Raw genomic sequence first — 12,834 nt, forward strand, 5'->3', positions numbered from 1 at the left:
TATATTTTATATGTGCATTACATATATATAACATATTATTATACATTATATGTTATATATATGTAATGTAATATATATAATACACATATTATATATATTAGAGAAATTCATTTATCCAACATCAAGGGAATTTCCTATAAAATGATTTTCTAGAAATTTACACCCTTAAGCATGATGTTAGTTTTACAGCTTTTTAGAAAATGTTCAAGAAATACATTGATTGTAGGGGCGCCTGGGTGGCTCAGCGGGTTAAGCATCCGACTTCGGCTCAGGTCATGATCTCTTGGTTTGTGGGTTTGAGCCCCGCATCAGGCTCTGTCAGAGCCTGGAGCCTGCTTTGGATTCTGTCACCCCCTCTCTCTGCCCTTCCCCTGTGCTCTCGCTCTCTCTCTCTCTCTCTCTCTCTCTCTCAAAAATAAAATAAACATTAAAAAAAATTAAAAAAGAAATACATTGATTGCACTTTAACATCCCTATTAGACAGTGTTGGTCAAGTCACCAACAGGACCATAATTTCTGTAGGAAGCAATCATATATTAAGTAATACTGAAGGTCTACTTATCCTCTAGTGGAACCTGGATTATGTTTTTGTTTTTATTTTACTTTAATTATAGGATGGTTCACTTAGTTCCTTTTTTTAAAAAATGTTTTTATTTATTTTTGAGATAAAGAGATACAGAGTGCAAACAAGGGAGGGGCAGAGAAAGAGGGAGACACAGAATCTGAAGCAGGCTCCAGGCTCTGAGCTGTCAGCACACAGCCCGACATGGGGCTTGAACCCACGAACCGTGATATCAAGACCTGAGCCAAAGTCAGATGCTTAACTGACTGAGCCACCCAGGCGACCTGTCACCTAGTTCCTTTTGATTGTTAGTGTGCCTAGTTTTGGGGTGCTTCAGTTTTGTACGTCCAACCAGTTCCTTGGAATTGCAGTATGTGGAAACAAGATTTCACCTAACATTTTAAAATTGCATCTGCAGTATAAATTAGCTAGCTCAGTGGGAGGGCCCAAACATCCCTTAAACAAAACTTTATTTCAAGGTAACTTCTTCAGTGCAAGACCATTTTCATAATCACTTTACCTACGCATTCAATTGTTCAGTCACAAATATTTCATGAGCAATTACTATGTGCCATGAACAGTCTTACGTGCTAGAGAATCTGTAGGAAATAAAACAGAAAATGGTCTAGACTTTTAAAAGCTCACATTCTACTGGGAGAAATAGGCAAAGAAAAATGTACTTTCAATTTTATTAAAGTAAAACATTTAATATTTAACGATGATGAATACTATGGAGGAACATTACATAAGAAAAAAGGAAAGGGGCGCCTGGGTGGCGCAGTCGGTTAAGCGTCCGACTTCAGCCAGGTCACGATCTCGCGGTCCGTGAGTTCGAGCCCCGCGTCGGGCTCTGGGCTGATGGCTCAGAGCCTGGAGCCTGTTTCCGATTCTGTGTCTCCCTCTCTCTCTGCCCCTCCCCCGTTCATGCTCTGTCTCTCTCTGTCCCAAAAATAAATAAACGTTGAAAAAAAAAAAAAAGAAAAAAGGAAAGAGATTTCTTGCCAGGTGGGGATGTTGGTGCAATTTTAGATGGAGTGTTCAGAAAAGGCCAGACTAAAGTGGGGGGTATCTGGAAAAAAACAAAGAGCTGAATAAAGGGATACATGAAGAAGTATGTTTGTATGTTTGTCTCAGATCCATTGCTCAGCCTTCCCCTGATCTATTCAGGGATTCTGACCTAGGCTAGTGGTGTCTAGCTGGGTGTGGATAATGGGAGAACAAAAAAATGGGGGAGAAGAAAGATAACAGGCTGTTTCCTGTCCCTGGAACCCATTTTGGGCAGTACATCCAGCACTGCCTTGCTTCTGTGGCCCTAATTCTTATTGGCTGGACTAACCATAGTTTAGGATTTTTCTGGTTGACTCCAGGATGTAAGTTCTGATAACATTGCCTCCTTCCTGGGTCTCTTTTGCTCAAGGCTGGATGTTTCCTCCTGTAGCTAATCTATGTGTTCTTAGCATTTTCAACACGTGTTAAACCAATTCCATCTGTTAAATCTCCTACTTCAAAATATTTAAGTGCTTGTTTTCAATACTTTAAAAAGTTGATGAATTAATATTTGGACCCTGATAATAGAGAAGTTTAGAGAATAAGACTCATGGTCATCTACTTATTTTTGAGAGAGAGAGAGAGAGAGAGAGAGAGAGAGAGAGAGAGAATAGGGGATGGGCAGAGAGAGAGGGAGACATAGAATCCAAAGTAGTCTCCAGGCTCTGATCCATCAGCACAGAGCCCTAAGCAGGGCTTGAATTCACAAACCATGGGATCATGACCAGAGCCAAAGTTGGAGGCCTAACCGACTGAGCCACCCAGGCACCCTCCAAAGACTTTTTAATGAAGGAGTGAGATGATCTCATTTACGTTTTAACATAACCTTTCCTGAAGGGGACAATAGCAGAAGTAGGGAGACAGATTCAAAAGGTAGTAAAATATTTTGGTGAAAACTAATTGTGACAGGAGAATAATGGGGTGGTGGCAAGGAGTTATCAGATTATAAACAGATTTTGATGGTCAAGCCAACAAGATTTGAAGATGAATTGGATATGGTAAACAAAAAAAGGATATGTTGAGTTTCAAAAGTATATTTGACATTTCAGTGGAAATGCTGGGTATATGGGAATAAATTATATGAATAGGAATTGAAGTGAAAAATTCTGACCTATAGACACAATTAGGAAATCATGAGATATAAATAGTATTGTTAAATGTGATGATAGAAATAGTATTTTATATTTTAGCCATGAGACTGAAGGACATCACCAATGATATTCCTTCCTTATTTGTAGTGTTTTAGGGTAGCTGAGTTTATCAATAAAGATTACATGTACTATAGATTAACAACATAGAAACAGTATAGTTTTCTTTTAAGTTGTAGAATCTTATATTTTAAATATTCTGAGGCACCTGGGTGGCTCAGTCAGTTAAGCGTCCAACTTCGCCTCAAGACATGATCTTGCGGTTCATGAGTGTTGACAGCTCAGAGCCTGGAGCCTGCTTCAGATTCTGTGTCTCCCTCTATCTCTCTGCCCCTCCCCTGCTCACGCTCTCTCTCTGTCTCAAAAATAAATAAACATTAAAAAATTTTTAAATATGTTCTTGCTAAAGTATTCACAATGAGGAGTCATACATCTATTCCAAGTATTCCAGAGCTTGTCTTTTGTTTATATTACTTAAGTCTCTGTTACAAGCCCAGCTCATACTAAACTGGAACTTTGTAAGACACTTGTGGTATCTCACACAATCCTAGAGCAGTACCATTGGGGCTTTAATTTTTCAGGACTCATCTGTGTCTCCTGCCCCAATCTCCATGTATATCTACTGGATTTTCCTTTTCCCTAAAGACCAACTTTCTCCACATGGCACAAAGTATATTTACCAACAACTCTGCATCTTTATACCTTATGGCTTGTATGATTCAATGAAAAAAAACAATTCTCAGAAAAACAAGAGGGAAAGAACCAAAAAAAAAATGTATGTTCAGTACAGTTCTCAAAGCCAATTTAACAGTTTATTAAGAAAATATGTTTTCCATTCTTTTCATTCATTGCCTACATATATATTGAACATGAAGTGAATAATATTTCTTCTTCAAAAATATATAAGGATAAAAATGATAGCAGCACTAGAAACCATTTTCATTGTATACAATTTTTAAAAATAATTTCTCACACTTTATTCCGGATCTCATAAATAGAGTTAAGACTGCTGTAACCATTTATCTGTAGTGCATTTGATCAGTACACAACAAAAGTTAACATTGGTGACATTTAAAAAGTGTGATATCCACTAGAAAAATACATGGGCAAAGATTATTTGGTTTAAATCAAATACTCTATGCACATTTTAGGATTACTTCGATAACTATATTTAAAAAAAGACCTTGAAACTATGAAGCATGCTGAACTTACCAGAGTACGATGTAATGATAAATTATTCAATACTGCATGTGAAGATAGATCTAAAAAACAGAAAGAGATATATTTCTGTCATTTATTCAACAGGTATGTATTGAGCTGTCTCTTCCTTTCAAAGGATGGCAGCATTGTAGTTCTGGAGAAAGAAAAAAATAAACTGAAATGATATATTTGTGTAACCGAAAATATTACACAGAAAAGAAACAATTTGTGTTTATTAGGAGTCCAACCACCCTATCCAACCAATATTTCCAGAATTACTTCCACCATTGCTACAACACAGTGTAACCCCCATCCTCTCTCCCAATGAACAATGCAAAAAACAGATATGTCTAGCCCTGACTCTACTCTTGCTACACTTGCTATTCTCCACACAAAATTCAGAGTCATCCTTATAAAATAGCAACGAGATAAAGCCACTTTCTCTGTCAACTCTTTGATGGCATTTTATTCTGAGGTTGTAGGAAAACAAAGTTCTTCCCTTGGTGTATGCCATCTGGTCCCTAGCTCACTTTCAGAATTATCCTTCATTAAAAAAAAGAAAGAAAGGATTATCCTTCATTTTCACGACTCTTTCTATTTCTTTCTGTGATCCATCCCTGGGCCACTCTGCCATTCCTTGATTGTGTCAGGTAACGCCTACCTAAAGCATGTAGACTTGCATTTCTGTCTGGAATTTTCTTCATCCTATGTCTGCTCTCATCATTCCACACAGCATCCCGGGCTCTTTAGATGCCATCTCTTCACAGTGCTCATTCTAGACTGTCAACTCTCTATCCTACGAATTACATTAATTTTCTTTATAATATTTATCTCTGTCAATACTGTGTATATTTATTTGTTCAATATCATCTTCCCCAAATAATATGTAATACCCTGCAGAGTACAGCTTTTGCCTGATTGCTCTATACCATGGTATACAAGCGATATGCAATAAATTCTTGCTTAATGTATTAACTTACTCATTTCACCCATACATATTATTATCCCAACTGACCACTTTCTAGCTCTGAAAGCTTATGGTAATAAGCAAACTCTCTTCAGCAAAATGGCTATATGATACTTATTTCATATGCAAAATGTTTATAATATTGTCTAGCACATTTAAATGCTTACTGAAGGTTCTTTATTATATTCTCATTTTGTTACATCATTATCCACATTTCAAAAATGTGTTATTGCACTCATGTAAGGGAAAATGTGTATATATCAAATACATATAGTATTTTCATTACCCTATCTGTATTAGAGTCCTGGCTATCAAGAGGTTGCTTGAGGAGGGGCGCCTGGGTGGCTCAGTCGGTTAAGCGGCCGACTTCAGCTCAGGTCATGATCTCGCGGTCCGTGAGTTCGAGCCCCACGTCGGGCTCTGTGCTGACAGCTCAGAGCCTGGAGCCTGTTTCAGATTCTGTGTCTCCCTCTCTCTGACCCTCCCCCGTTCATGCTCTGTCTCTCTCTGTCTCAAAAATAAATAAACGTTAAAAAAAAGTTAAAAAAAAAAAAAGAGGTTACTTGAGGAGGCAAAAGTCCTTACTACACAAAACTATCTATTTATGAAATGACCACAATTTCCCCCCCCAAATAGTTGATTTATTAAGTTATAGTCCATATTCTCATCTAAATTGTATTACACTTTAATATTTTCCTAATATTTAATTTCAATTTTTATTTTTTACTTCAAGTTGATCTCTTCCAATAACCAACTGGAAGAACTATTCTCAAACTATACAGTCTTTGATCTTTTGTTCATCTTCAAAGACCAGGGAAATAAATGCATGTGGATAATGTTTAAGATGAAATAGACTTGGGGCGCCTGGGTGGCGCAGTCGGTTAAGCGTCCGACTTCAGCCAGGTCACGATCTCGCGTTCCGTGAGTTCGAGCCCCGCGTCAGGCTCTGGGCTGATGGCTCAGAGCCTGGAGCCTGTTTCCGATTCTGTGTCTCCCTCTCTCTCTGCCCCTCCCCCGTTCATGCTCTGTCTCTCTCTGTCCCAAAAATAAATAAACGCTGAAAAAAAAAAAATTAAAAAAAAAAAAAAGAAATAGACTGTGAGTAATCTTTCTTTTCTTATTATCAATGGTAGAATAAACGTAAATAAATAGAATTTACTTTTTATGTACTTTGCTTTTGAGGAATAAAAGGTAGGAGACATGAGAGTATGCTATCAGTGTATGTCTAAAGATCAGTGCATATTCAATCAAATCTCTCACACTTATTCACACACAGTCCTCCACAATAACATCTAGTGATGTCTCTCTGCACTGTGTTTGAAGTTCCTTTGCTATGTTATTGCAATATTCGATATGGATCCAATCACAAGAGAACTTTCTTTTGAAACTAAGAAAACAATGGGTTTTTTTGCAACAAAAATAATTAAGAGTTTGAACATTTTTCATATGGTTTTGCACTGACATGACAATAATGTTCAGAGAATTGATTGATTTTTCTAAGGACTAATTTTCCTACCAGTCAGCTGAATGTTAAAATGGAACCATATAATAGCATTAATGTACTGTGAAAAGACAGTAAAAACAGCATCCATATAATAAGTCTAATTAATCAAATTTTTGCTGCTATTGCCAATGAAATAATATCTTCAAATACTTAAAGTTTTCCAAGTTTGATCACAAACATAGCCCAAGACCTAATATCTACAGTATGCAGGTTACCAGACAGTTTTATCGGTGTTGGATACGGCTTTATTTCAGATGAATTTAATCAAGATGTGGACAAGAATCTTACAAAAGCTGACACCATCAAGGAAATGATTCATCCTATAGGGTGGGAGGAGACATTTATTATTCCCTGAAATACGTGTTGTACAACTTCTGAGAAGATTGAAAATGTCTTGTTATTCAATATGTCACTACCTATTTAAACAGAAACTAATACTACTAAATATAAAAACCATTACCTTTTGGTTATTTTACTACATACCAAGTAAACAGGAATATTTAGTTTGCTTTATAAAGTATGTATTATTATTATTATTATTATTATTATTATTATTATTTACAGAGAGAGAGATAGCATATACATAAGTGGAGGAGGGGCTGAGGTAGAGAGAGAATCTTCAGCAGGCTCAATGATCAGCACAGAACCTGATGCGGGCTCAGTCTCACAACCATGAGGCCATGAACTGAGCCTAAATCAAGAGTAGGATGCTTAATGGGACGCCTGGGTGGCTCAGTTGGTTAATCGTCTGACTTCAGCTTGGGTCATGATCTCACAGTTCAGGAGTTTGACCCCATGTCGGGCTCTGTGATGACAGCTTAGAGCCTGGGGCCTGCTTCGAATTCTGTGTCTCCTTCTCTTTCTGCTCCTCTCCCGCTCATGCTCTGTCTCTGTCTTTCAAAAATAAAAACATTTAAAAAAAAATTAAGAGTAGAACACTTAACTGATTCAACCACTCAGATGCCCCTCTGAAATATCTTAATTATTGTAGCAACACTGTTGATTTTTATTTATATATGTATTTAAATACATTTTTAAGTTTATTTATTTTGAGATTGAAAGAGAGAGAGAGAGAGAGAGAGAGAGAGTGGGGAGGGACAGAGACAGAGGGAGAGAGAAAATCGCAAGCAGGCTCTGCCCTGTCAGCCCAGAGCCAAGTACGGGGCTTGAACTCATGAATGGTGAGATCATGACCTGAGCTGAAATCAACAGTAGGACGCTTAACTGACTGAGCCACTCAGGTACCCCTGGAAACAGTGTTTAATACCCACCTTTACAATTGTGGAAACTGAGGCTCATGGAGTTTATTTTGCTCATGTTGTAATCGGATTTGTGGTCACATAGATCTGGTTCCAAAGCTCATAATTTTTATGGCTTAAATAAACTATCTATTGAAATAGACTAGAATTTAAATGAATTTTCTTAATGAGAAATATTTTAAATGAAAAATAATTTTTTATGCATTGCAGTCTCTACTACAACTAGGACATAATTTATATCATAAGGAGTTGAAATTTGGAAAACCAATATAACTAAATTAAGGAATATTTCTTCCTTGTAATTAAAAATTGGAATCTTTTCATAAGAAGTTCAAGTAAAGTTGGACAGTAGGACATGAACAGGTTGACTACTGTGAAGGTATTATAAATTCAAGTGGATTTGATGGAACCAGAACAGTTAAATTGAATATTCAACAGAAGCGTGTGCTAAACCATACAACTAATCTGAAAGTGCAAAAATGGAATTATTAATATGATGAAACTCATCCCTCTCATTATGGCAGGAGTCACTTCACAGACCTTGAAGGGGGTAGCTTGATCTATTCAAGGTTCTGAAAGGAAAAAAAACCTGCAACCACGCATACTCTTCTGACAGGCTGAGGTTCCAGTACTGTCTCTTATCAGTTATGTGGCCTCTGCACAGTATTTATCTCTAAGTTCTGTGTGCTACATTTCTGTGAAATGCAGGGCTAATAGCATATACCTTTGAGACTAAGTTCAAGTAAAATAATGTCCTAAACTACACAGCTTATTGTAGTGTTAAAATAAGAATCATCTTGCTCATCTAGATCACTAAGACAAAACATCTGCAAATTAGTACGCCTGCAATGGAGATGCAGATTTAACAAACTATCATTTCATATTATCTTTAATTACTCTAATCTTCCTCAAAGTTGCACAAGAGAATTTAAATATTTTAATTAAATGATATCTCTTTCAAAAAAATCAATTATCTTCTTGAAAGAGCAGTATCTGTACCAAAATTTCATAAAATTATATCAAAGGATGCTAAAAATCTAATACATATCTTGTATCTAATATTTTCCATATAAATAAGTTTTCAGGACAATATAAAAAGGAAACTCTTTATGTATAATAAAGATAATTTATCAAAACCAACCACACATTTTTCCAAGTAAAAAACAATTTCAAATGAAATCAGAAGCTATAGTGGGGTATCTACTATTAAATATTTCTTAGAATGTCCACAAAATTCAGTAAGACCAGATCACAAAAATCTGGTAGACAAAAAAAAACATAAAAATGAGAACTAAAATTAACTCCTATTGTTAATTATTACATACACTCAAAGATATTTTAGTAAAAATTTTTTTTTAATTATTAAAAGAACTGTTAAAGTGGAAAGTTGTAAGTTTTACCCATTTGAGAAAAATAAATGTAAAATAGGAATTGGAAAAAAATATTGAATTCAAAATAATGATAAAAACAAAACTCTTATACATATACCTTAAGGTGTAATTTATTTGTAACTTATCCATATATAATTCTGGTAGTTTGGGCAAATGCATGTAAATCAACATGTATAATAGTTCTATCACCCTCCACTATTTCCCTCGTGTCCCTTCTAGCCAACAATTTCACCACCCTAACCCCCTAGAAATACTGATCTCAGTCCTGTCCCTGTGGTTTTGCCTTTCCATAATTCCATATAGATACACACAACGTGTAGCCTTTTGAGTCTGACTTATACTGAACATAATGCATTTGAGATTCATCAACATTACTGGATATATTAGTAGCTCATCTTTTTTATGGCTGAGTAGTATTCCTTTATACGTATTTAACATAGTATATACATGCCCCAGTTAAGGGACCTGTAAAATGAGAGACAAATTTTCTAAAGAAATTAGTTATTATAATGAATAAAAAAAAAACTATAGGTACCATGAACCATACAGTCCAATCTGGCATTTAATCTAAAATATGAAGAATAAGTATGAATTAGCTGAATACTAGAGTAAAAGAAAGTTAAAAAGATGTAACAGTTTCCACCAACTTAGGCAGGCCAAATAGAATAAAATTTTAATATCAAAAATAAAAATTACATCCAGAAATATACCCCCCCAAAATTTATTCAATCTTTGACAAGGAAACAAAGGCTATACAACTGGAAAAAATACAATTTTTTAAGTAAATGCTGCTGGAACAATTGGACATCCACATACCAAAAAAAAAAATATGAATCTAGACATAGATCTTATACTCTTTATAAAAAATAACTGAAAATGGACTATAGGCCTAAGTATCAAGTACAAAACAATAAAACTCCTAGAAGATAACACAGGAGAAAACATAGATGAACCTGAGTATGATGCAGACTTTCAGAAAGAACAACAAATGCATAATCCATGAATGAAATAATTGATAAGCTGCAGTTAAGATTTTTCTAAAAACTTCTGATCTAAGAAAGACCTTGTCAAAATAATAAGAAACCACAGATGAGAAGAAAATATTTGCAAAGCACGTCATAAAGAACTGTTACCCAAAATGTACAAACAACTCTTAAACTCTGAGAAAATAAATAACCTGATTAAAAAATGGACCAAGGACCTGGAAACCTCACTATGGAAGATATACAATAACAAATAAATACTTTAAAAGATGTTCTACATTATATTACACACACACACACACACACACACACACACACAGGAATATTACTCAGTCATAAAAAAATAAAATCTTGCTGTTTAGAATGACATGGATAGATCTAGAGAGTATAACTCTAAGTGAAGTAAGTCAGAGAAAGACAAATACCATATGATTTCACTCATATGTGGAATTTAAGACACAAAACAAATGAGCAAAGATAAAAGAGAGAGAGCGAGCAAGAGGAACCAAGAAACTGAGTATTAACTATAGAGAATAAACTGATGGTTACCAGAGGGGAGGTGGGTGGGAGGATGAGTGAAATAATTGATGGAGATTAAGGAGTACACTCATTGTGATGAGCACCAAGTGATATATGGAATTGTTGAATCATTATATTGTACACCTGAAACTAATATAATACTGTATGTTAACCATACTAGAAATAAAACAGAAAAAAAAGCTGTTCCACATCATCATATGTCATCAGGGAAATGCAATAACAATTAAATTACCATAACTATTAAATACCAAAACACACCTATTAGAATGACTAAAATCCAGAACACTAACACCACCACATGCTGGTGAGGATGTGAGCTAACAGGAGTTCTCAATACATTGCTGGTAAGAATGAACAGTATAGCTATTTGGAAAGATATTTGGGCAGTTTCTTACAAAACTAAGTATATTCTTGCCATATGATCCAGCAAGCATGCTCCTACAAATTATTTGAAAACTATGTCCCTTCAACTCCTGCATATTTGGAACCAAACAGGATGCCATTCATTGGAAGGATAAACTGTGGCATAAGCAGACAATAGAATATTATTCAGCACTAGAAATAAATGAACTATCAAACCATGGAAAGATATGGAGAAATCTTAAATGCACACTACTAAGTCAAAGAAAAGCCATTCTAAAAAGGCTAAATAGAATATAATTACAAATAATGACATTCTGGCAAAGATAAAATTATGGAGACTGTAAATAGCTCAGTGGTTGCCAATGGGAAGTGGGGGAGAGAGGGATTAAATAGGTGAAAGAGGATTTTTAGAGTTCTGAAACTATTCTGTATGATACTGTAATGGTGGGTCCATGTCATTATACATTAATCAAAACCTATAGTATACAAAACACCAAGAATAAACCATAATATAAACTATGGCTGTTGCGTGTTAATGATGTGTTAATATAGGTTCATCAATAAATATACCATTCTGATGAGGGAGGCCAGTAACGGAAGAGTCTCTGTGTGTGTAGGGGTGGAGAGGTAGAAGATACATGGGAACTCTGCTTTGTGCTTAATTTACTATGGAACTAAAACGTTTTTAGAAATTTAATTTAATTTATATTAAAAAATGTCTAACACAAGGTAATAAAATGAAAACAGACAAAAAGTCCCTGAAAATCAATAAAAACTTTGAACTTAAAAATTATTCTTTTTTTTTTCTTTTTTTTTTCTTTTTTTTTTAATTTATTTTTGGGACAGAGAGAGACAGAGCATGAACGGGGGAGGGGCAGAGAGAGAGGGAGACACAGGATCGGAAACAGGCTCCAGGCTCCGAGCCATCAGCCCAGAGCCCGACGCGGGGCTCGAACTCACGGAACGCGAGATCGTGACCTGGCTGAAGTCGGACGCTTAACCGACTGCGCCACCCAGGCGCCCCAATGACCATTCTTATTAAGATCATCTATAGAATAATTTTTAAGGGGCGCCCCAATGACCATTCTTATTAAGATCATCTATAGAATAATTTTTAAGGGGCGCCCCAATGACCATTCTTATTAAGATCATCTATAGAATAATTTTTAAGGGGCGCCCCAATGACCATTCTTATTAAGATCATCTATAGAATAATTTTTAAGGGGCGCCTGGGTGGCGCAGTCGGTTAAGCGTCCGACTTCAGCCAGGTCACGATCTCGCGGTCCGTGAGTTCGAGCCCCGCGTCGGGCTCTGGGCTGATGGCTCGGAGCCTGGAGCCTGTTTCTGATCCTGTGTCTCCCTCTCTCTCTGCCCCTCCCCCGTTCATGCTCTGTCTCTCTCTGTCCCAAAAATAAATTAAAAAAAATTAAAAAAAATAAATAAAAAAAAACAAAAAACAAAAAAAAAAGAATGGTCATTAATGCAAGTTAGATATTTGTTTTGGAAGATCAAATAAAAGGGATAGGTTATGATGCAGAATAAAAATACAAAGAAATAAAATCATATATAAAAATAATTCTTGAAATAGAAGAAACATTTTTAAGGTAAGAACAGTACATTCTTGAGGTAGCAAAGACTCAGAAAATGCATTTCTATCTGTGACAGGAAAGAATTTCTTAAGCAAGATAGCATATGCAGAGGTCATATGGAAAATATATGTTATTACAATCACATAAAGCACATTGATTTACGTGTAATAAAAGATCAGCATAAAAGATAAATGTGAAACTGAGAAAATATTTACAACATATAAAAACAAATTCTAGGGGTGCCTGGGTGGCTTAGTCGGTTAAGTGTCTGACTTCAGCTC

Source organism: Lynx rufus, unplaced genomic scaffold (assembly GCF_022079265.1).
Source record: "Lynx rufus isolate CCGP_SWC_20201006 ecotype Redwood Valley unplaced genomic scaffold, mLynRuf1.p SCAF_13, whole genome shotgun sequence".
NCBI classification, from domain to species: domain Eukaryota; kingdom Metazoa; phylum Chordata; class Mammalia; order Carnivora; family Felidae; genus Lynx; species Lynx rufus.